General features: G+C 34.9%; 1 long non-coding RNA gene across 1 annotated transcript; it reads left to right on the top strand.

Annotated features, from left to right (window-relative positions):
- Window positions 1-297: 297 nt before the first annotated feature.
- LOC140850022 (uncharacterized) lies at window positions 298-20812 on the top strand. The gene is made up of 3 exons (XR_012132668.1): window positions 298-2224; window positions 10782-10849; window positions 20695-20812. It is a non-coding gene; the product is annotated as an uncharacterized lncRNA (long non-coding RNA).
- Window positions 20813-27490: the final 6678 nt, after the last annotated feature.

The raw sequence follows: 27490 nt of genomic DNA on the forward strand, positions 1-27490 counted from the left end.
TGTCCTCAGGAATACATTCACAAACATATGCCCATTACTGAAGGGCCCCCTAAAAAATTTTTCAGGTGAAGTCACCGAATGAGCCAGCAGGTCCTCCAAAGACTTGATTTACTGCCTGGTAAAATTGTGTAATCTCAGATCGTGTTATAAGGTACTGCTATGGCCAAGGTTATTGTCCAACTCTAAATCTACTGGTCTTTGGGGGAAAATGATCAACAAAACACTTGACATTTGCATTACAGTGGAAAAATTGAGAGCACAAAAGTAAGCACTTCAACAGTCAAATAAGATGTGGTATTCCACTTACAACTTTATTGTGTGACACGGGTTCAACTCTGAGATACTAATAAAGCAACAGATAAAGCTTTTTCCTCAAAGGAGAGGAAAGGCCCAAAGCAGAAAGGATTATATCACCAAGCATCTTTAAGTCACTTCATTTTTATATATTTTATGACATTCTTTAAAGAGCAGATTACAATTTAATGATTGTTTGGGGGGGAACCATTGGGTGTTTGGACATTTGGTAATGTTTTTACCTCCAGGAGATCCACCATTATCTGAGGAAAATGAAACATTGTCATCATCATCTAAAATGAGATATATTCAGAATCAAGATTGTTAGAAATGGCAGAACTTTCACAACTAAATAGTGATTCTAGAGGACAAGTATTTGCATTTCTATAGTTTAGTGTACAACAAGAAAGTGTGACCACCAATTCCTTGAACCATTGTCAAACAAATAATTTTAAAGGAAGGTTTTCAGATCAGGGAGCAACATGTACATATATTTCAAAATTATAGCCACTTTTTAAGAGCATAATATTAATTAGGAAGACAATATAAGGAAAACAATGACAAGTGTGAACATATTTTATACAATTTTACTTCAAAGCTTTTTCAGATTAATATAGGAAATTTGCCTGTGCAACACTGAAAGAATTTCTCTTCTTTATATTAATACTTATGAGTGAAACTTTGCTTTTATTTATCTTATGTCTTCCATCCGAAGGTATCTTGGTGGATATGGTTATAGATATGAACATACATATTTTTCCATTTATAAAAACACTGCAATTGAAAAGCTCTTTGGATGTTTGTATATTTATACATTAAAAATTCACAAAAATAAAAAGGAAAAGTTTACTTGGTTGGCCACATCATTGAGAAATTCACCAAAGCAGAAAGAATTATATCACCAAACATCTTTAAGTCACTTCATTTTTACATATTTTATGACATTTTTTAGAGCAGAATTATAATTTAATGATTTTGGTGGGGGGGAACCATTGGGTGTTTGGACATTTGGAGGTCCACCATTATCTGAGGAAAATGAAACATTGTCATCACCATGTTTGTACATGTATAAAATGTACATTCAGCATTTTATATTTTGACTTTCTAAATTTCAGATCCTAGGTGTATGTCTTCTGCAATCGTAAACCATACTTTAGAAAACCACTAGGGAATTCCTATGCAGACCTATTCATAAGCCATTCAAGAGTCAGTACTCTTCTATGATCATTGCTAATTTGAGATTCATAGTTTCCTCCATAATTGAAAAAGAGCTGAAATGCAAAAGAAAAGTATCTCTTGCTCTGAGAAGTCAGAGTATATAATTTTCTTTTGGGAAAAAAAATAATTTCAGTGTTTTTTTTTTATTGGCACCATACTCTAACCAACTGAGCAACCAGCCAGTGATTTTTTTTTAATGATAGAAAAATAAAGGTGAGCTATTCAAATAAAATCATCCCAGAAATAATGAATTTAGGTTTAACATATTTTTTCATCTCTTCTGTTATAAAGAACTAAAGTATTACATACTGAAATAATACCAAGCAAGAAACAATTTCAGAGATATAATTTATTTTGGCAGATTCTCAGCTATGTGTATAATATACTTACATATACTTACAGAGAAAAGGCTGTTACATAGGGATTAGTCTCCTCATGTATATTTTATTTTATATAAGGAAGGGGAGAAGTAATTAAAATTACTGAAAATAGAAGAGAATACTGTTTTAGGGAGAAAATATGGGATAACTGGCTTTGGGGAGAAACTTGTAAATTTTCTTTAAAGCAGAATTTGAAAGTAGATACAGAAGGAAGACTGTTTTAAAAATATAAACATTTACTTAATGCTTTCCTTCCTAGTTTGACTTTCTATCCATGGAGAATTAGAAATACAAATATTTTCTTCTCTCTTCTAATACCCATGTGAAAAGAGGTAAGTAGGTAAAGCCTAATTTTTTAAATTATTCTCCTCAACATAATTTGATAATGATATATTTTTTAAATTACAAATAATTATATAGAATGAATATTGAAAATTATGAGAAAGAAAAAGATGAAAGTAAACATTGTAAAATTATACAAATTAGTTTTCATCATTTTCCATCAACACTGCATTTAGTTTTAATATTTTGACCCTATTTACCACAGATTAGTTGCTGTGTAATATCTTTGTTAAAGGAACTTTTAGGCCTTAGCAAACTAATGGTTTTTGGATGTCAAAATGTTAGTCTTCCTGACCCTTTCTATTTCCATAGAATGAAAGTAATTGTTTCTTTTTAAAAAAATATCTGAATAAATGATGTAAGTTTGAATAACCTGTGATTCTACAAAAAGCTACCTCCGAGACGATTTCTAATATATAACATATTCTTCATTATATTATTTCTATAATATAAACAATATTACAGAAGTATTCAAATAACTGTTTTAAAAAATTCTTGTCTAGTTCCACATGCTCTATGTCACTTAGTCCAACTGTTAGCATGACCTTGGGTGCTGGGTTTCACTTTATCCTAAACCAAAGACAATTTTAATATATATCATATTTTTGTGATTTGTATCTTGTTTATTGATATCTTTATATACAACATTGCTGGAAAATAAAGTGAATAAAAGGCTTTGTAGTCAGTGTAATTGAGTTGATATAAAAACTATTGAGGCCATCAAGAGGTATATAAAATGCTGCACTGATCAATTTCTGAGCTTGTCTGGACAGACCAACTAAAACACAGTTTGCTTCCAAGATCATTGCATAATGATACCTCTGCCAGGGGTCAGGCAGGTGAAACTATTTAAGTAGGTGATATGATTAAGAAACAAAATTACAACTTTAAAATTAACCTCATCAAATTTTCAAGTTTGTCTCTTAATAAAACTACACATGCAAAAGATTGAGCTCTTTGAGAGGGAGTCACATATTTCACTCAGATTTTAATTTCTTAAAGCCTGAAAAATTGTTTAGCACCTGTCAGATGCTGACTAAATATTTGATACAATGGATTGATGCCTTATGAGAAACTACATGAAATATTTCATAACCAAGAGGAAAAATCAACCAAATTGACTTTAAATATTCAGCTGAAAATTACATCTGCAATATTGTTTTGGAGAATTATGTACTTAGACAAATATAGGCACAGTGACTAATTCTCATTATTCTGTACTTACTGCCTTTTCTCTACATATCAAATGTTGGATGATTTAAAATTTTAATTTATGTAAAAAAAAAGAAATCCGGTCAAAATAATATTGTCTCTTTCTTTAAAATGGTCTGTTTTATCTTTAAGCTTCTTACATTTCTATTTCTACCAATATGAATTTGAAAAGAAAGGGCAGTTTTTATATGCTCAACATATAGCATGGAAAACTATAATACAGGACTTAATGACTGTACTTTATGGAAAGGAAAGACTTACTTGAGGTGATCTTGCCTTTGATTTTTTTGTAAATGATGGAATGCATTTTCTTTTAGAGTTCTACTAAAAAGCACTGCTTTCTACATAATGATGAAGAATTATTGGGTGAAATGACGAACTTTTGTTTCTCAATTAAAAAAAATGCTTTGTTGTAATCAGTAAACAATGCATTTTTAAAATGTTCATTTAATATTATTACAATGAACTTAAACTGGCCAACTTGAAATACTTATTTGAAATGAGAGCACTCTTTCCTGAGAGACCATATCTCACAGAAAATAAGATATTTTGAACATAACTTCTACTATTTTTAACCAGATTGTCACATTCAGGCCACAAAAGTAATTACAGCATATGGTGCCTTATAGGAAACTAAAGTTTCTTCAAGTATTGGAAGAGGCTTTCTAATACTTCTTAAGTTATTCCCAGTGTAAGGTAAATTCTAGTCGGAATAAGCAGACAACAAAGGGCCAGGTTATTTATTTAAATACCCCCGGGTGATGTTCTCCTGGCCTGGGTACTACAAGCCAGAGAAGTCACGCCCGGTTAGGGAGGTGGGGCGCTTATAAGGGATTAGGAGGGGGAGGAGTGGGCAAACTATCTTAAGGGGGTGTTGAGAGGTATGATTGACTAAAGGTGACATAATAGTCAACTAGAAACTTTTTTCCTTCCAAGAGGGAGGAGGCTGACATCCGGGTCTTAGTTGGCACATCAGGATGGAATTCAGGGAGAGCTGCCTCCTTTCCATATACGGCACAGACTTTGGGGTCTGGTCTGTTCTCCCCCTATGGCATCTCTCTGTTCTGTTTGCATGTCCTTGTTTTTCCTTTCTCCAGCCTAACATTCCAGCCTTTTGGTCATAATGGGCGACGACTCAATCTGGCTACTTCCGGCTGACAAGGGGCATCGTGGGGGTTTGAGGCTGGTATAAGGCCGAAGGAGGGGGTTCAGTGGAAGAGGTGCGTGACGGTGAAGTAACATCTGGTTGGTGGTGACTTGGGTCATCTGGGTTAGCTGCTGTTGTAGGAACCTGAGGACACAAGGGGCAACTAAGAGTAAACCTCAAACTGTTTTTAAGGGGCCCAATAGGGGCATTAGCCAGGCTGTTATGGGGGACTGAAATTCTGGAACGAGTTTACATCTCAATGAGTAGTATTAGGATTTAGTATAGATAAGACTGCATTATTGGAACAATACTTTTCTCTAAAATCATCCTTACTTTTTATTAGAAGTAGCTAGATTAAGAAAATAATTAACAGTTGGCTTGATTATTTGCATAAGTGCAGCAAGAAGAGCAATTAATTACACAGGCTCTTTTAAATCTGCTTTGCTGGAACTTTTTGTAAGGAATTTCAGATGGGACTTTTAAGGGCCTCTCGAGGCCAGAAAGCCAAGCCAGACTTGCGATCATGTTGTGCCTGCAGTACCTGTAGATTTGGGTGAACCTCTTCTTGAGGTTCCTGCACCTGCCAGGAAGTGACCTTCTTTACTCACCTGGTAAGGCTGCTGGGAACTCTGTAAGCAAGGTACCAGGCCAGTTTTTTTTTAAGGGGCTTTGTTGGCTCCATAAAGTTAATCTTAGTTCCTTAAAGCTGTCTGTTCATATCTGAGTTTATGCACGTGTCTCTCAGGTTTGACATTCTAGTCAAAGCTTTGGTAGTATAACCAGTGTTTTTAATTGGTCCTCTTACAAGGAATGCAGGTTCTTCTTGAACTTATGCAAATAAACATACTGCCATGAAACATAAAAATACTGAAAGCTTTTAAATTCTTGAGGGGTCAGGTAGAGAGAAAGATAAATGTTTCAATTCTGCTTATAAAGGCATTGTCATTCATGAAACTGTTGTCAGCTTAAGAGAAAAAGCTTAAAACACTTTATCAGCAACATCTGAAACAAAAAGTCACAAAACTATCTTCTTTAGTTCACTTAATCCTATGTAACCAGTACCTGTTCTGCTGAAATCTAGTTCTTTACTAGTGTAGGAGTAATGAAACAGTGACTATAAATGGCAAAAGACGTACAAATGACCATGGTTAAAGATCTGATGAGAGCTTACTATAAGACAGTTGTCATAGGGAAATTCTGATATTTCTGTAACAAAAAAACATTCAGTAACAAAGTTTAGCATCATTCTCTTTGACAGTGCTTTCCAGGTAATTAAGCAGGTAATTATATATCAGATAAATAAGCCAAATTAGCTAAATACTTTCTCCAATGAGGAAAAAATTTCTCTGACATGTTCCAGGGGCTCTCTGGAAAATATCAGAGTTAACTAGAGGTAAAAGTACCTTTTTGAATTTGATTTTGGGAAGTTGTTAAAAGTTTTAAGGCACTTGCTTAAATAGGATTATAGGTTGCTATGAAGCAATACTTATCCAGTTAACTAGAATAACAACAAAGTACTTCAAAGGCAAATAAAGGTTACACAGTTATCAAAGTTTAGCTTTCAGTCTTCTTAATATTAAGATCTCATTTTCTTAAAGACTGACAACTCACTGAGACTTTAAGCATAAGAAACTGCTTTGATAACTTAAAACTATTACTTTAACCTTCAGTGAACACTGAAAAATAGGCTACTGTAAACTGTTACACTAGCATTCTTCAGATTGATACATTCATGAATGTATATTATCATTTTTGGAAATGTGCTTTATAGCACAATTTCTTATTAGGCACAAAATACGTCTATATAACTTAGCAAACTTTAAGAATTTTGGTTACTACAAAAATTCTCAGGCTGTTTTCATATATATATATATATATATACTGTTATACATTAATACAGTATTATTATTAAGATATTTATTTGCTAGGCTTGTTTACTTATTTTTAGCAACTATGCTAGATTACTTACAAAACTTTTACTGAATGTTAGATAAAGCTAAGCCTTTAAGCATTTTATCCTTAAAAGATTTAGCAGATAAACTGACTTAAATGACTTTAGGTAAACTGAGGCAGCTGATAACAACAAGGACATGCCTGCTTCAGCTAAACTCAAATTAGCTTCCATGCTTAACATTTTTTTACTAGATTCTCTGGAAGTTCTAGAATGCCCAATCCTCACAAGCGCTTGTTTTTAAATAAAATATTTTTCATTTATACACTTAGACACACAAACGTACAAACTGAGATACAATGACTACAGTCAGCAACACTTTTCATATAAAAACATACACAGATAGACAAACCTATACAAAGACTTAAGTTACTGATATCCAATTGCCATCTCTCTTCTCAGCTTCTTGTCTGTGGCTTCTAGAACTAGAGGGTGGGAGGGGCTTGTTCTGGTGGGGGAAGAGGGCAGTGAAGGTGGAAGGAGAGGGGGAGGGGGTGGTGCAGCCACTGGAAGAGGAGAGCAGGACAACAGCATGTTTGAGAATGCAGGACTTTAAGATGGAGGTGACACGTGGGAAGACAAAGGACTTAGAGATGGTGGTGGAGAGAGGGGGAGGGGATTGCGAGCTGAGGGAGGTGGGCGACTGAGGTTTTCTGGCAGATCTGAAAAGGACTGAGCAGAGTAAGAGCCTGATAATTTTTAACTAGAGGTCGGGCTAGGAGAACCTGAGTTATAGAACATTTAACATAAAGGTTTTGACGGGAGTGCAAAGTCCAAAAAGCCTGCACATACGGGATTTCATTCTACTTTCCGCTCCGGTGGCAATAATTAGTTAAGTCAGTGAGGAGGCTAAAATCAAAAGTTCCCTCAGGGGGCCAGCGAGATTGGTTGTCTAAGGGATACTGATGCCCGGCCTCAGAGCAAAGGAAGACTAAATTCCATTTGCGAATTTCCCGGGACAAACAGAGTAGCCAGATTAGAAATGAGACACCGCAGCGGGGTCTGAGCCTCTGCTTTCATGGGCTGGTTCCTCATGTCTGCGACCACTTCCCAAAAAATATCCCGCTAAGAGGAGCACCCAGCGTCCCAAGTGCACCAAGTCAGGGGAGATGGCCTGGGAGCCTGGGTGAGGGACATCTCCCCCACCACAGGGCTAGGGGCGAGTATCCCGGATACTCATAATGGATGGGCTGAATGCCCAGATCTGGACGTAGCTACGATTTCGGACGGACCAGGTGAAATGGAGTTAGGAAGGGAAGCTGACCAGGAGAAACTGAGGGACTCACCAGAAAATAATCTACGCAGCAGAGAGCAGGCTGAGGTCCCAGGTCAGGGAAGGAGGGCGGGGCTGCCGGTGGCCAGTCAGGGCCTCATGCTCACACTCCTCCCGCGTTTCAGCACCATATGTAAGGTAAATTCTAGCCAGAATAAGCAGGCAAAGAGAGGCAACAAAGGGCCAGGTAATTTATTTAAATACCCCTGGATGATGTTCTCACGGCCTGGGTACTACAAGCTGGAGAAGTCATGCCCGGTTAGGGAGGTGGGGGCTTATAAGGGATTAGGAGGGGGAGGAGTGGGCAAACTATCTTAGGGGGGTGTTGAGAGGTATGATTGGCTAAAGGTGACATAATAGTCAACTAGAAACTTTTTTCTTTCCAAGAGGGAGGAGGCTGACATCCGGGTCCCAGTTGGCACATCAGGATGGAATTCAGGGAGAGCTGCCCCCTTTCCATATATGGCACAGACCTTGGGGTCTGGTCTGTTCTCCCCCTATGGCATCTCTCTGTTCTGTTTGCATGTCCTTGTTTTTCCTTTCTCCAGCCTAACACCCAGTCATATCCATTTTCATAGGAAAGGTCTAGAACTCCAGGGATAGGTATACTTGTTATCAGGTGAATGTTTTAGATGTGAGTGATCAAGAGGGATAAAACCTAAAACCATGGATTCTCTGAAAGAAGATTTAAAATGAAACAGATGTAAAAGATTTCATTATAATAATACTGATAATGATAACTAGCATGTATTGAGCATAATGTGTGAGAAATAGTTTCATATCACATCTTTTAAACTATGTGCTAAATAGTTCTATCACCTACATTTTAGAGATGAAAGGATCATGGCATACACAGGGTAAGCAACCTTCTGTGGTACCACAGATACTAAACGGTGGAGTTAGAATTTGATCCATGTACTTTGGTCTCACAGTTCACAGACTTAACGATTAAGCTATTCATCCAACTCCAATGTTTGAAACACAAAAAGTTTTAGATATTTCAGAGTCCCTCTACCCCTAGAAATTGTTAAGCTTTGCTTAATACGGAAACACAGAAGATTCCCTGAGAGCAAGAAAAGGGAACTTGAATTTATAGTGAAGATTTTAAAAATTCCAAATACTAGCCTGAAGTCAAAGCACCTATTTAAAAGTTAAAAGTAGCTAAAGGTTAAGATGAATAGGCGCAACATGTGTTTGTAGCATTTGAAAATAGAATATAAATCAAAAAATGTTGCAAGAATTGCAACTGTGCTCATTAAGGACAATTTTCCTCTGCTCAATGTGTACCATCTTAAGTCAAGGGTCGTTGGGATTAAAAAATACAACTATTCACTTCCTGCTGTGATTCATTGTGCAGCAGAGTGCATATAGTACAAGTAGAAATGGTTAGAATTTGGTTTTAAATATATTCAAATGGAAGGATTATATTTCAGTGATTTTGAGGGTTGTGTCTTCTTTGTTATGGTTTACATTTTAAGTAGAATTAAGTGAGGGAAGGACCTGTTTCTAATAGGCAGAAATCGGCATGTACATTTGTCGGGATATGAGGGTTGCCATTGAGGTTTTGGAGCAACGCAAAGAGCAAAGAAGGCGGTGGGAGTTGTCATGGAGGGTGCTCAAAGAGGCCAATTTATTCTGCATAAAGCTGCACTTCTTATATTGCTACAGTGGTAATTCATGGTTGCATAAATATTGAAGACGTGCATGCATGTGGCCTTCATGGCCAGGTATCTGGCCTTCAGGGCTTTTATCTAGCTCCTTACTCATGAGTACAGCACCCTGTGTTTTCAGATTTCTCAAGGCCAGACATATCTGGCTCCATACAAGGCCAGACCTACTTGAAGCAGCAGACAGCTATCCTCATATAACAGTAGGGAAAGTGGGCAGGGACAGGGGGCTTCCCTACAGCATTCTACTATTTTAAAAAAGAATCCTATATTCTGAGGGCTAGAATTTGACCACCTGGAGGTGAACTACATGTAGAGAATTGAAAGTCAATTTCTTAAAGAATTTTGTATCCTATTATGCAATGACATTAGAAGTGATTCTAGTTTTAAAAGGTAGGGCTTAATATTTGTTGCCATTTAATTATAGAAGTAGAATTTTTCATTCAAAACTTTACATCATGGATTATTACTGACCGGAGGGTCAGAGGTTGAAAGGATGTATAATTCCTAAATTTTGGAATGAGGACTTGACACAGCTTTTGGTAAACTCCATTTCCCTGCTCCTGGATACCCTCAGGCATTTACCCTCCTTGAAGAGGAGTCCTCCAGATAGACTCAGACTTAAAAGGGACTCAAAATTAAAAGGAAGACATTTCATATGAAGCTCAGTCAGAAATGCACTTCCTATTTTGCCCTGGGGCTTTCTACTTTATCCATTCATCACACTCAACACTCAATGTTTACAGAGTTCTGTGTTAAGAAAGGGAGGGAGCGGCAGAGGGAGGGAGGGAGAAAGAGAGGAAGGAAGGAAGAGACCAATCTTGCTTTAAAATTGTGCCCCCAAAATTATTGCCAGTTATAGATTACTGCCACTCAAACAGAAAGTTGTGAATATTTATTAATTGTTTGCTATTCTTGTCACATTAAGAATTTAGAATTAAATCAGTATGACTCCCATTTTCCCACATGATAAGTAAGAAACAAAAGGAGGGAATATTTTGGAAAGTTATTTTACTTAGATTTTTTTTAAGCCACGAATTAATGGAAATTGCCTGTTACATTATTTCATTTTATAGTTCTTTACCTAGTAAACAACATAAAATATCTATATTTTACATTCACCTTTTTGCAAAAATAGGAAGAAAAGATAGATTAATCCTGAGGTGAAAATTAGAATTCAACCAACAGTTTTTAAAAAGCAAATGTAATTGTTGATCACTCCCTCCATACCAGCACTCTCCTATGCATGGACTTCATGCAATCTAAGGCATCACAACTTTTCTGTGACTCTTCACAGGTGAAGGAACACTCACATGGGCTGCCGAAGCACTGCTATAAGCCTGACGGAATGAAATTAATTGCAAAGTAAGTGCTTTGTTCTGTGTTTTGGTATCTTATTTGTTTTATTAAACTTGAGTTTTTACTTAAATCTATAGAGGACAACCTCAATTTTACATTTTCTCAAGTGCCAGATAGACCAAGAATACAATGAAGACAACTATTGGGTCGTCAAGTAAAAAATGCAAATTAACTCAACTTGACAAATATCTTCCTTGGTAATATATTTTAAATGAAGCAATTGTCCAATATTGAATTGTTTAACAAATGGAGAGAGAATTCAAGTCTTAATTTGGTTATTATATAACTATAGGAAAAATTTAATCCACACAGAAACAATCTGAGAGGCAGTCCTTGTTTTGTATAATTCCAGTTTGCATGAATTTTAGTTACAGTGATTAAGTTAAATAATACCATAGCACAGTTTAAATTTCAGTTAATGAATTAATTGTGAGTAATTGTGTAAACTACAAAGTTTACTACAAGTTCTTCAGCCCACAAATTACTGTATTAATAACAGAAATGCATCATGATTGACAACCAGTCATATCACTTCTTTCAAAGTCTGTCTATGAGGGGCTACTGCTCCCATACCTCTTACTCAGTTCACAAACTGGCAGCATATCCCAGAGTAAATGATGCCAGCAAAATACTCAACATCAAAGAAACTCTCAAAGGTATTTCACAACATTGAAGCACAGAGACTAAAATATTGAAGGCTAATCTAAACTTAGAAGCATGACAATTTGCTACAGCATAGAGAAGGTGTGTCTTCATTTAATAAGCTGTACAATGACAAGAATAAGGAAACCATTGTTCAGACTACCCTTAAGAAGTTTTTTGCAAAGAAGTAAAATTTTTTAAATTCTTAATAGTTCTAATATTATAAGTTACAGTATACTAAATATTACTTTTATATTTTTACTCATTTATAACTGACAATAAGAAGGCTCTGAATGTTTGTGAAAAAATTTTAAAGGCCATAAAATAATCGTAATTTTTCTTATAAGATTACACAGTTTCAGGTTTCACACTCATTTATACAGTACAGCATTAACACAACAAATTATATATATATATATATATATATATCATTATATATATATAATGATTTAGGGTTTTAACCTCCAATTTGAAAGAGGTAGTGTGTTCATCTTTATCTGAGAATAACCTCACTGTTAGAGACCTTAACTAATCAATACTAAGGAGAAAAATATTTCTGGTAGGCAAGAGTTAATTTTTTTCTTCCACACTGAGAAGAAAACTATTCATTATTCTGATACTAGTCTGAATTATAAGTAAGAAAGATATACAGTAACAAAAGTAACGTGATTTCTCAAGGGCAGAATTGATATAGGAAAAAATCTCCCATGCCATCTGATGACTTAGCAAGACTAAAAGGAAAGGTTTCTGTAGACCTCCATCTATTAACACAGCAGTAGCGGTCCTTCTTCACAGCCTCAGAACCATGTATCTCCAACTCATCTGTCAATGAACCATTCATCAAAAGTAGAGATTGTCAAGCTCTAGTACTGTCGGACATACAGCAGAGATCAAATCACTTCAAACTATGCAGCAAAAAGTGAGGCATAAACTAATGACACACATGGTAACAGATAACACTGGAAGTCATTATTCTTAGTGAAAGAAATCAGATACAAAGTAGTACATATTGGTTGATTCTACTTGTATAAACATTCAGAAAGTGCAAACTGATCCACAGGGATAGAAAGCAGATGAGTAGTTGGCTAGGTTACATAAGGGGGAGGAAAGGATGGATTGTAAAAGGGCATGAGGACATCTTGTTGATAGAAATAACTATTTGTACCTCGATCGTGGTGGTAGTTTCTCAGGCATTCGCATCTCTCAAAACTTTTTGAAATGTACTCTTTAAACGGGTGCAGTTTGTTGGAGTAAATTGTATCACAATAAAGTTAGGAAAAATCATAGATTCAACATTTCAGTAGGATCAGACAAGATTGTCAAACCTTGGTGGGAGCCAAGATGTATTCTTTGGATTTTACAGGTTTTCTACAATACTTCTTCAGTTCTGTGCTTTCAGTCACAATGGAAACTTTAAAACACTAAACATTTTTCAGAGATGACAACTTCCTTGCTGTATACTGATAGGCGCTATCTGAGCATGTATCCATTTGTGTGAATGATATCGTACTACATAGTACCATAGAACTATAATGATTTAGTACTAAATAGTAGTGCTAGGGAACTTCAATCATTTAATAATTAATAATTAATATGATCTGAAAAGATGTAGCATAGATTTTATATGTAAGTTATTTATTCTCATTAAGTGAATATTAATTTGTGTCAATTAACCAAAGATTTGTAGAAGCTCAGAAATGAGAAAATTGTATCATTAAAGCTTCACAAAACATTTAACAGCTGTATGTCATATATACAGTTTATATGCATACAGGTTAAATATAATTATAATGAGAACAACTAAAAGTCATTTTTCTTCAAAAGGAATTTCTAAGTTTCTCAAGTTTGGGAAACACCCAACAAGATCACTTTGAAAATATTGATAATTTTGTTATTACTCTATAGCTGGTATTTTTGTCAGAAATAGTATGTTATTGAAATTCAATTTAGAAGTATTTTTTGAAGTCATAATATTCCCTCTTGTATTCATTGTAAATAATATTTTAGTGCTATTATAATCTAAGGTTGACTTATTGGCTAGCCTTGATCCATATGTATTATTTCAGACACTAAGGAGACTCTTTCCTGTTTGTAAATCACAATTTTGCAAATGTATTAGAACATTAGCATTTGCAAATGCGGGTAACTGTTATGTATGGCATGATTGAAGAACTGACCACATCAATATACTTTCTTTTGGAAAACTGTATTTTTAAAAGATATTTATGATGATTTCTCTGTTGGTTATGTTAAAAACAAGTATGTTTTCCTTAGCAACTGGGGTTACATAATGAGACAATTCAAGATTAAGTAAATTCTGTTAGTCCATTCGTTATAGCTAAGTCAGCCCAGTTTAAAGGCATTTCTGGATTTTTTTCATGCCTCTCCATTTCAACACACCTGAAAGCCATAATTCATACCTGCAAAGGAAGCAAGCAAACCATCTGGGAATTCATACAGCCTTGAAAAACAGAAGAAACAACAACAAAACAAGAATACTTATTACAGAAAGCCAAATATTTTATTGGAAAAAAAATACATAGCAATTAGAAGCTCTCCCTGCTCTTGCTTCTCTACTGCACCTACCCAACAACCAAGCTGGACAGTGAGCCTTGGAGTCTAGGAACACTTCCGCTCCACAGGCAACACAAAGATGGCATTCCTTTGTTTTTAGAAGAAAAGGTTTTCCAAACTGAATCCTTTTAATGATAGGTTTAGTGAAGAGCAGATTTTTTTCTTCATAGCATTTCTGTTTTTCTTTTTTTAATTGACATATAGTTGATATACATCTTATATTAATTTCATGTATACAACACAGTGGTTCAACATTATTACAGTCGTACCCACATTATTACATCCTCACCTGAACTAGTGCAGTTAAAGAAGCACATTATTTTTATTGGAAAGGAATCAAAACTACTTAGGACAAATGAGAAATATTCAATGATACCTTTAGTGTGACCAGTTATTTTTACACATTGAAAGTCACCTAATATCAATTTTTATCAATTTTACAAAAAGAGAACGAGGAAAGGGCTCACCTATTTGACATAAATAACCCATACTTCAGTCTCATTTTATGACTTGACTAATTAAATAGTGTCTAAGCCAGCAGTATCCAAGGCAGTATCAGGAGAGCAGACTAACATCTTTATTTCCACTGAGCCGTATGTTGACTTCTGCAAGTTATGACGCTTTCTGGATCTGTTTTATGTCTTCAAATGAAGTGGGTGGACTGGATCTGACATTTTCAACCAAAGCTTCCATGGATATACCTCAGAAGCCCCTAGGGATTGGAATGGAGAGTGAGCAGATGTCTATCTACCTGTCTCTCACCCACCCCCACCATGCCACCATTCAACAGAAAATACTGTTATTGTGTGTTTGTATACTGGGTTTAGTAGACTTTTATTTTTTAAGAGAAAATGGACATAGAAATGTGTTTTTAAGTGCTTGTAACTATTAGAATGGATGATCTCCATGGTGACTTCTAAGATCTGTTATTAAACCTACTAGCAATGAAAAGTGGCTTTCAGAACTTGTTATTACTGTTAATGATACAAGCATGTCACTAAAAGACAGACATTTTTAATATAAAAAGTTCCCAACTTAAAACCGAGTGGTGAGACACATATTTGTTCGTAAGCTGAGAGATGGAAAGCTTTTCTCCATAGAAATAGCATTTAAGGTGAAGTGGTTAGGCTAGCTGAGAAAAGAAGAAAACTTATTTAACAGCCAAAGTAAAAGTAGTCCATTTTTAATAAAGAAAAGTGAGAGAAATATTCTCACAAAAGCTGAAATTAAGTTCAGGAACAGAAAGAGCATCATAGATGGATTTTTCTAATCTTTATTTTTAATATTTGAAGACAAATGACTTTTGAGGTATTTAATCTATTTCACTTCCTTTTTTGGTTTTAAAAGTTATCTGAAGTCATAATTTGAGAAATAACTCTTTACTGGCATGATGATTGAAATTTTTTTAAAAAAGAAGAGGAAACCAGTGGTCATTTAACTTTATTCAGAATAAGAGGCTCTATCCCATTTAAATCCTAATATCCTTCTCCAAAGTAAAGCAAACTTTAAAAATGTGTATTAAAACGGGTTGGGGGATACGGGAAGCAGTAAAAATAGCTTTCATTATCTAACCGTTCCCAGCCTTTGTTCAAATATATAGATTTCTAATCACAAAATGCCGATAATTCAGGGAGTAGCTCTTTTGAGACTGGTGGAATGCTTACATGTTTTTTAAATCTTCCTAAGGTGAAGGGTTTATTAAAAGATCAGTAAATGTAGATCCAGAAAAAGAAAACTGAAGAGAATCTAAGTATCTGGATAACATAGTCAATAGAAATACAAATATGTAGTTATTTTTAATGCTATTAATTCTATTTAACTAAAAATATCATATTTGAAAATGTTTCTAATACCCTATAGGAAAGTTTCTTTCATTTATGCTGAAATATTTTCAGACTAAATATCATAGTGGAAGAAGCTTATTAATACATTGTTCAACATTCTGAATAAATGGGACAAACTTCAAAAGTGATCATAATAATTTCCATAAAATTCTATCTTCACCAACATAGGAGATAAAAGGATCTCAGGAATGAAACAACACTAAGAGAAATATGTGACCAATACAAAAGGAAAAACATTCGTATTATAGGGATACCAGAAGAGGAAGAAAAGAGGAAAAGGGATAGAAAGGGTCTTTGAAGAAATAATTGCTGAAAACTTCCCCAAACTGGGGGAGGAAATAATCGAACAGACCATGGAATTATACAGAACCCCCAACAGAAAGGATCCAAGGAGGACAACACCAAGACACATAATAATTAAAATGGCAAGGATCAAGGACAAGGAAAGAGTTTTAAAGGCAGCTAGAGAGAAAAAGGTCACCTATAAAGGAAAACCAATCAGGCTAACATCAGACTTCTCAACAGAAACCCTACAGGCCAGAAGAGAATGGCATGATATACTTAATGCAATGAAACAGAAGGGCCTTGAACCAAGGATACTGTATCCAGCACGACTATCATTTAAATATGATGGTGGGATCAAACAATTCCCAGACAAGCAAAAGCTGAGGGAATTTGCTTCCCACAAACCACCTCTACAGGGCATCCTACAGGGACTGCTCTAGATGGGAGCACCCCTAAAAAGAGCACAGAACAAAACACACAACATATGAAGAAGGGAGGAGGAGGAATAAGAAGGGAGAGAAGAAAAGACTCTCCAGACAGTGTATATCACAGCCCAATAAGCGAGCTAAGTTAGGCAGTAAGATACTAAAGAAGCTAAGCTTGAACCTTTGGTACACACGAATCTAAAGCCTGCAATGGCAATAAGTACATATCTTTCAATAGTCACCCTAAATGTAAATGGACTTAATGCACCAATCAAAAGACATAGAGTAATAGAATGGATAAAAAAGCAAGACCCATATATATGCTGCTTACAAGAAACTCACCTTAAACCCAAAGATAAGCATAGACTAAAAGTCAAGGGATGGAAAAACATATTTCAGGCAAACAACAGTGAGAAGAAAGCAGGGGTTGCAGTACTAATATCAGACAAAATAGACTTCACTCTTCTATGTTTATATATTTTGGAAGCATCAGTGATAATCAATGGATCAATGAACAAATCAAAATAGAGATCAAGGAATATATAGAAACAAATGACAACAACAACACTAAGCCCCAACTTCTGTGGGATGCAGCGAAAGCAGTCTTAAGAGGAAAGTATATGGCAATCCAGGCACACTTGAAGAAGGAAGAACAATCCCAAATGAATAGTCTAACATCACAATTATTAAAACTGGAAAAAGAAGAACAAATGAGGCCTAAAGTCAGCAGAAGGAGGGACATAATAAAGATCAGAGAAGAAATAAACAAAATTGAGAAGAATAAAACAATAGCAAAAATCAACGAAACCAAGAGCTGGTTCTTTGAGAAAATAAACAAAATAGATAAGCCTCTAGCCCAACTTATTAAGAGAAAAAGAGAGTCAACACAAATCAACATAATCAGAAATGAGAATGGAAAAATCACGACAGACTCCACAGAAATACAAAGAATTATTAAAGACTACTATGAAAACCTATATGCCAACAAGCTGGAATTCTTCTTGATCATCCAACAGTAGAATAATTGGGCATCCCACAAAAATTCTAATGTCCATGAGCCCAAAAACCACATGATCATCTCCATAGATGCTGAAAAAGCATTTGACAAAATTCAACATCCATTCATGATAAAAACTCTCAGCAAAATGGGAATAGAGGGCAAGTACCTCAACATAATAAAGGCATATATGATAAACCCACAGCCAGCATTATACTGAACAGCGAGAAGCTGAAAGCATTTCCACTGAGATCGGGAACCAGACAGGGATGCCCACTCTCCCCACTGTTATTTAACATAGTACTGGAGGTCCTAGCCACGGCAATCAGACAAAACAAAGAAATACAAGGAATCCAGATTGGTAAAGAAGAAGTTAAACTGTCACTATTTGCAGATGATATGATACTGTACATAAAAAACCCTAAAGACTCCACTCCAAAACTACTAGAACTGATATCGGAATACATCAGGATACAAAATCAACACACAGAAATCTGTAGCTTTCCTATACACTAACAACGAATCAATAGAAAGAGAAATCAGGAAAACAATTCCATTCACCATTGATTGTGGGAAGTAGAAATTCCATGTTATTATATCCCATGGTTATACTTATTGTGGAGATCATTACATAATTGATCCTTACGAACTAAAGGTTAATATACTTTGGGTGCTTTGCATATAATCTGAAACCTTGCAGTTATGAAGAAAACTTGTTAGTAAATACCTGTAAGTACTGTAAATAGTTAACCTGTATCATTTCATTATTAAAATAAGAATTCTTCCAAATCTTTATTTTTTAAGTGCTAAGATTCTTTCTTTTATTATCACAAGTAAGCAAAAAATTTCCCCCATTTTTGATAGGAATGATAGGAATGCATTAGTATGTTATCTCACAAAACAAGACACAAAAATTATCCTTCGAATTCCACACTTCCCATAGTACTGCACAAATTTCATCAAATAATACATTTGAAAGTTGAGCATATATTTCCACAAGATTTTAAACATTCAAAGAAATGTTCTTCATAGGCAGTTAATTTTCAGAAGGTAGTACATACTTTTCCAGCAGAGCTTTCGTTTTGATATGAGGATAATTGACACACCACATAGAGTAATTCTGTCATGTGGTGAGATAGGCATCACCAAAAATACACATACGTGTCATGTGGTACGAAAATGATGACTTGATTAGATTTTTGTTTAATTCCAAGAAACCCTACAGTTCTCAGAAACTTAAATTTCAGAAGGAAAATAAAAATGATTCCTCTTTCTGGGAAGGCAAAACCAAGGGGTCAAGTATGACTTTTTTTTTGCAAAGTATCTTCAAGGTCTTCCAACAATGTCGGCATAAGGTTGTCTTCCTTCTCTATTTTCGTTCACCCTCCATGGAAGCTAAAAGTGACTGGATGGGAGAGAGAGATGTCTGTAGATTATATGTTTCTAGCAGAATTTGAATCTCCTTGCTTTCTTGGCTCATTATCTGTGTTCCACATGTGTAAAGAATTATATACATAGGCGAAAGTTTAAACAGTTTTCTAAAACTTAACTTATGTAACAAAAATGTTTCTATTAATTTCCTGTCAAGTGCTATTATATAAGGTGTACTACATCATGTTTCTCAATTTGAAATCATGATTTTTCCCAGTCATGAAAAAAGATAGTGGCTTATAGAAATTTAGGTAATAGTTGCTTGTATTCTATCTAAATTAATCTAGTTTGTATAAATTCTTTGTAAGATTATGTTTCTTAACTTTGTTTTTGAAGTCTTAACTCAGAATTTTCATAAAATTTATTACAAATGCACTAATATAGAGTTCTCTTTAATGCAAATTAAGACATACCCATTTCAGAAAATATATTTAAATTGGTTTACGAAATATTAAAATGGGACAAGAGTGGAATGAAAAATAAGATGCAGTAGTTTGGATATAAGAGAGGAACCAGACATAAGACTTAAAATGTCTTAGGTAGTAGTAAACCTAAGTAGCTAGAGTAGCTAAAACACAAAAAAGAAAAAGCTTAAAAGTTATTGATTACCACATGTAATATATGCAGATTTATATCTATTTGCTCCCATTTTAATAATACTTATTTTTTGGAAAATGTTTCATCGAAGTATAATAAAATGCAATTCAAGGAGCTGCTTCTTATATATATGCACCCAGGTAACCACCAGCCAGATTAAAATACAGGACATTTCAAAAGTTTCTCTGATGCCCCATCGCAGTAAATACCCTGCACACCTATCACAATAGATTCGTTTTTTCAGTTCTTGAACTTCATATAGAAAAAAATCTCACAGTATGTATTTTGTGTGACCATTCTCTTTTTTTCATTTTTTATCTGTGATACTTATCTGTACTGTTGAGTTGAGTATAACATTAGTTCATTCTTTATTTCTAAGTAGTAGGCCTCAGGATTTATGACAGATTATGTATATGAACATGCCATGGTAAGGGCAGGCCAAGCCTCTTATTTTCACTACATCAGGTTATTCAAGCATGGCTACCATAATCTCTTTTGCCACCTCTCATCTCCAAAGGAGAGGAATAAGTGGTGAAACCAAAAGTGGAAGGTCCCCATCTATTATGCAGTAACATGATGTTATTTGTTCATTCTCTACATTTCAATTTTCATGAATAGATGAACCACTGAGCTCAAAATTCCCTTCCTTTCATCCTTACTAGAGTGGCAGGACTTAATGTCTGATAAACATTAATCACCTCTAACTGCTGCAGGTAAAAGAGCAGCAAGGGGAAAGGGGCTTGGTATTAACAGATATTTTAGTGATTCTTCAGGTGGACAGGATACTTATTTGTGCCTGGAAACATGCAAGCTGGCAGTCACATTATTGATGGATGTGATTTGAGATGGATGTTGGATGTTACTAGGAGTATTATTTGAGCTGATGCCTTTAAGAACTCAGCATTTTCAGGTTCAAAAGTTCCTTTTGCTCAATAGATCTTTGATCAAAAACATGCCCTTAGGTTTTCCAACCAGTTCAAGTAATTTCCCAATCTATAAATATGTGAAGCATATTGTTTGTATGTAACTTATTATTTTTATTTCCTTTTCTCTTAGTACCTCCAGTTCTCTCCTTTGCTAGGAGATCTAGACAACAGCCCTTTCATTCTGAAGTATGCTGTGCATCTCAGCAAATAAAATTATGTTTTATGCAAAACCAAGGTCAATCTTGAGGTAAGTTGTTTTTTTTCTGCAACAATTAAATATGTTTTTATTATAAACATGTTTTAGACAGCTGAAAAACTTTGATAGAAGGCAACAGACAGTCAAAAATAATTTTATTTAATCCCTTTAAGCTTTGTTTTTGTCTGCTTTTACCTTTCTGAAATGGGGAGGAATTTCTTTAATGCAACATACTGATTTTTTTGTTTTTTATTTTTTAATTTTGTTATCATTAATGTACAATTACTTGAACAACAGTATGGTTACTAGACTCCCCCTATTATTATCAAGTCGCCCCCACATACACCATTACAGTCACTGTCACTGTCCATCAGCGTAGTAAGATGCTATAGAATCATTGCTTGTCTTCTCTGCATAAACATATTGATTTTTAAATAAATATTGGGCATTTTCCAATTATGTGTCCCATTTTGTGCTTCATTTTTTTCTCTTAGTTATTGAATTATTTATTTACCTTTATTTCACTTGAATCACACTCCTAAATTCAAATATGCTCTTATTTTTGATACTGTAAGATATTGGCATTTATAGATAAGTCAGTTCACAGCAAATCAATATGCCATAAATTATATATTATTATAATTAATAAGATATCTATAATTTATATATATTTTCATTCTTTAAGTTTTATAAATATTCTTCACCATCTGTGACATTAAAGAAAATATTTGATACTCTCAATAATCTGTGCCTCTTTTCTATATCATTTTTTTCTTTAGTCATACATCAAACAAGGAAAACATGTTCATTTTTGAGAAAATATGAAATCTTAATGTTTAATTTGTATAAATAATTCAAAATCCCTACACTTGTTCAAGGATTATGTGTTGCAGTGTTTTGTTATAAAGAATCTTTGCTCTGCCATTGAAGAATGACAGCAAGCTGTTATTGTGCCAAGGTAGGTCAATTTTTCTCATTATTCTTAAAATGCTTGTTTCTATACCACAGAGCAAATGTGTTGCTTCAAAAACCGATTTCTGAATATAATCCATTTTAAAGAAAACTTCCTAAACTGTAGACAATTCTAAAATGATCACTTTTAAGCATGCCGGTGTTATGGGTTAATCTATTGTCATGCATTTGATGATCTCCCCTTTCAGTGATAATTTCAAACTGGTGATATTCTAGAATTACCAACTAAAAATTACAAAATGAAAACTCAGTAACTGGAAACCAACTGATTATACTGTGTTATAGTAGAGTTTTGTCCACCCTAACCTTATTTTCTGCGCTGACAGAATGAACAAATTGCATGTTGTTGATAAAGTAGGTCCTTAATTTGACTTTGGCATTATCAAAATCTTTCATGGTATCTCGGCTAAACGTTGGGGAGGAGTGCATTGCATGACATAGCTGCGTACTCCACTGATAAGCTCTCCGAGCATGGATTAATGGGTTCTTAGCAACTCAAAGGGAAGTCTTTTGTAGCGGATACAAAGCTGTCAGTGGATTTATTACCTACTTGGAAGACGAGAGAGAAAATATGGTAATCAAATTTATAAATGACTAGACACCTGGAAGGAAAATTAATGTAAGAAATAAAATACAAGAATATGTCTGTGATTATGATGGGCCATGCCTTCATGATGAAACTGAATAGGTGTAAACGTAGACTATGAATTCTACACTAAAAGATAAAAATAGCAGTGGAAACCAGCTTGGTAGTGAATACTTGTGTGTTTATCCTTAAGAGATTCATTAGCTTTACTTTCATATAAATTTAGTGTTAACTAAGTATATCAGATGACAATCAGAGGTGCCTGGAACCTTGAGTTCCCTTAATAGAAAAGCAGTGTCTTGATCAAGAGAAATACCAACTCCTCTGTGCTTTATCTCATTGTACAGCAGCATTGCATACAAGTTTGAGAACCACATTTTAAAATCAGTGATGATAAATCGGCCAACTTTTCTATCAGTGATTCTTAATCTTTGGGAGATCATAGGTAATCTCCTATTGGGAATTTAAAGCTATAAATATCTCCCCAGAAAAAATGTGCTTAATATATATATACACAAAAATTTTTATATGATTTTAGAAGGTTTGTAGCATTCCTTGAAACCCATCTATGATCTCTCTAGATGTTCATGGACTTCATCTTAAGAATCTCTGATCTAAGACCAAGTGGTGAGGTGATGAGGATTATTGATTCCCTAAATAATTAAAGGAAACAGTTAAAGGAATTATATTTGTTTAGTCTGGAATAAAAAACACTAAGAGAATAGGAACAAAATAGCTGCCATCAAATATTTGAAGAGTTTTCATGTTCAAGAATAATTACAATTATTTTACGTATCTCCAATGATAATAGAAATACCAGAGAGACATATTTTGTGTAAGTAGAAATAGAATTAATGGGAAGAATATAATTCAATTTAATATTCAATCAGTGCTTTCCACATGGTATGCTAGACTAGGAGGATGAATTTAAATATCAAATGAAGAAAAACAGAGTGTTTTTCTTTGGGGTGTTTAGAGAAGAAAGTTTTATCTTAAAAAGCAAATTTCCCTTTAGGAGGAATTTTTTTTAAATATACATATATTCCAGCCCTTTTATGACTGACTATATGGTATAGATATTTTGTCAACCTAGAGTAGATCTTCATTCCCAGGGAAATAATGATTTGGATGGCTACAGTTAATAATGCAAATAGCTAATATTTTAGTAGGACTCATTGCTCTTTGAAAAGGATGTAACAGTAACTTTTGAGGCTACCCTTATCTCTATTCTGAAATTTCTTTGGTATGCAGAAGTGGTAACTGGAGTGTGGGTAAGAAAGTATATATAGGGAGCAAGGAACATCTTAAAAAAAGGAATCCAGATTTATTCCTCTTTTTAGGATTTACCATATTAGAACCTCTGTCATAGATTGAAATGTTCCAATGGATATTTCCTTTTAAGAAAAGAGCCTCAGACTAAAATTCATCCTGAAAGGTGGCAGCAGAACTTATCTGCTCTTAGGTGAGACCAGGTTCTAGGAAAGCATGCTGTTTAGGCTAAATGCCCTGCTTGACCCAGCCAGTTTTAAGTAAAACATTTTAAGTAAAATGTTTGAGCATGTCAGTGTAACCCAGAGGAACTGTGATACTGAGAGCACAGAGTACCATGAGATAATTCTGTAGTCTCTACAGGCACCTGGCCTGGCAAAGTTGTCTGTGAGCCCCTGAATGCAGATGTATGAGACAAGCATGTCAGGTTGCAACAGAAACATTGGTCAAGTGATCACAGTGGGCTCTCCAATCCTCCCTTTCTTGATGAGTGGATGAAGGACTACTCCTGTAATGTGAATAAATTCTTAGGAATTTGAAAAATTGTGGGTTGAGGCATATAGAAAATTAAGAGGGAGATGTTAGTCTTCCTGAAATTATAAATTGGAATTAAGAATAAAAAAGAAAGAAAACGCATTTGCTCAAAAGGTCACTGAATCCCAAAGAGAGTATAGGTGAATCTGTAGGTTGGTACTTTCCTTTCCAGTCTTGTCTACTACAAGTTAGGTGGGAACTGGAAAGAAGAAGATAATGCTCTATCTTACTTCCTCGAATCAAAGTCTGATAATGATGCCAGAAGGAAACAAAATCAATTGACTGATATAATGCACTGCTCACTGCAAAGGGCCTGCTCATCATTTCAAACAGAATTTCTATGTTTAATTATTTAATATGAAAACTCTAACTCTGGATAATAATCAAAGTCATTCTTCAGTGGCTTGACATTATTATCAAATTTACTGTGCTCTGCCCCATAAGAGTTAAATATAAATCAATGGGCTTGCTGCCTATTTATCAATACATTTTTTTTAATTAATGAAAATTCAGATGATTTTAATGTGCAGCCAGGGTTAAGAACCTTTATCATAGAGCCGTGGGTCCCAGAGTGCGGCATAGCATCACCTGGGAACCTGTTGGAAATGCAGATGCTCTGGCCCAGTCATGACCTACTGAATCCGAAACTGTGGTCAATAGAGCCCTGCAGTCAGTGTTTTAATGTGCCCTCTAAGTGATTCTAATGCACATTCAAGTTTGTGAATAATGTCATAAAGCCAGTAAATTATAATAAGGAGTTGTAACTTTTCTACTAATTAAAGAGAATTAGACTTGTTCATAACCACTTACAATCAAGAGATTATCTTGGAGGTAAGAATCACATTTTAGTTTTCTTTCCTATCCACTCAAAATATAAATGTATAAAATGTGTACTGAGTTCTCAATGAATACATGCTGATTAACTTGGCCTTTTGTATTTGAAGGTGATTTTTATGCCTAAAATGATAAAATACAGATCATGTTCATCCTGCACAAAGTCCCTTGCCTCTTATGTGTTTTGCTTTCTGTTGTAGTAGAGGTGAATCAGGCTAAATAAGTCCCTTCCATTCATTGATTCAACATCTATTAATTGAGTGGGTAGTATGTATCAAGTACCATTCTAGATTGTGAGGATACTCAGTGAGCAATATAGACTAAGGTCCTCATTCTGAAAGAGATAATCTTCTGGTGGGGGACTCAGAAAATAAGCAATAAACTTAAATGTATGAATTATATATTACATTTGAGAGTGTTGAGTACTGGAGAAACTGAAAAACAGGGTAAAGAGAATCAGAATCGCAGGGTGATGGGGAAAGGCCATTTGCAACACTAGATAGAGTGGATGGTGTGACCTCCAGAGAGAAAATGAGATTTGAGCGATGACTGGATACGGGTTAGGGAATAAGTCAATAGGTATCTGTGTGCAGAGCTGTCCAGGGAGAGGAAGCAAAGCCTATACAGTAGGAACATTCCTGCAGTGTTTGAAGCCATTAGTGTGGCTGGATCAGTGTGAGCAAGGGTGAAGCATTGTGAGCAGAGAGGAGGTGAGGGAGAGAACAGAGGGCTAGAGCCATAGCCTTGTAGGTCATAGAGGAGGATTTGGGGCTTTTACTCTGAGTCAGAAAGGAAGGCACTGAAGTGATATGATCTGGCTTATCTTTTAAATGAATTTGCTCTAGTTTCTGGGTGAGAATAGGCTGGAGTGCAACAAGGGGGATAGAAGGGAAATAAATCAGAAGGCTCTTGCAATAATCTAGGAAAGAAAGGGTGATTGCTCAGATTAAGGTGCCAGCAAAATGTCTAGTGTTAAGATTTTAGATAAATGTTGAAGTTGGAGCTAATAGAATTTATCAATCAAGTGTAGGTGGACAGAAAAAGAGGAATCACACATCATTTTAAGGATTTTTTCTCAGACAACTGAAAGAGTGTCAGATGGAGACAAAACTATTGATGATATGAAAAGGAATATTTATCATAATAAGATTACACACTAGGAGATGATCTCTCCCCTTAAGCCCCAAACCATACATTTCGGATGGCAAAAAAAGAAACACTAGCCCTTGATGCACCCTGTACTTATCTTGATGCCAACTGATGGCTGGTTTAAGAACCACGGTACCTTCTCTGAAGGATACCTACTTAGCAGATTTTTATTCATTTATTTATATGTTTACCCAATGTTGATCTAGCCCTAGGTGATGCAAAGGCACTGATAATAAATTACTAATGAGACAGACAGGGTGTTGCTAATGTGGGGCTCCCAGTAAGTGAGGTAACTAGATCACCTGTGGTCCTTCACTTTGACTTGACAACTCATTTTATTCCTCTACCTGAGTGATACCTTAATAATGGCAATCCCTCTAATTTGGGTGCCATATCATGACTGGGGAGAGAAAAGCTGTAGAATTAACATACATACAGGCAATGCTGTATTTCTCAATATGACACAACATGGAGAAAGGTAACTAACATTCTGTGAAACCGTTAAGGAGATTAAATAGCACGAACCTGTCTGAAATGACTCTGGCAAATTCCTTAAGTCTTTTGGACAAGTTCTGTGCATATGAGGAACATAAATATGTCTTACTTGGCTACAGTAATATAGAAAGCTAACAAAGAGCTTTGACCTGCAAAACCTTAAAAAAACTAATGTCTTAGCCCCAAAAAGGAAGACTACATAAGTTACATATAGGAAAATAATAACACTCGTTAGACACTGATTTTTAAAAAAGACTATTTGTGCTTCCAAATCAGGCCTTTGATGAGTTGACAAATATTAGCAAAATTATTTCCATGAAAGCCAAGGCTTTTACTGACATATTTAAACTTTCTAGCTGATTGCAAATATTATATGCTTTAAAAAACAACACCAAAAAAGCTATTATTAAAAATTAGTATTTTCTATAGCTGCAAGTCTATTTTTTCCCAATATGTAAGCCTCTAATTGTGATGTCTCTACTCCAGAATGGGTCATGAAAGAATCTGATAAATTAGCGCAATTTATGCATATTTGATGAGATTTTTCTCTTGCTCAGAAAACCTTTTTTAGATGCAGGAAGATAAAATAAAAATATGTATCAAACTATCCTTTGGGAAAAATTGTATGTCTAAGGGGTGTAGCCATAGATAGATTACAGTTTCCCAGAATATCTTTACAAGTTATATCCCTCCCTCTTCATTCCCTCTCTACCCCTAGCTATAACAGAAACAAAAAAATAATGTTGCAAAACAAAATTCACTTCAAGAGGCATGATTTAGCCAACTCAAGTGCAATATGCATCATCCTATGGCACTACAGACATCCTTAGAAAAATGATTTTATAATATCAGTTTCACAGCCATACTTCCACTCCATGCAACACTACCTGG

Source organism: Manis javanica, chromosome 1 (assembly GCF_040802235.1).
Source record: "Manis javanica isolate MJ-LG chromosome 1, MJ_LKY, whole genome shotgun sequence".
Taxonomy (NCBI): domain Eukaryota; kingdom Metazoa; phylum Chordata; class Mammalia; order Pholidota; family Manidae; genus Manis; species Manis javanica.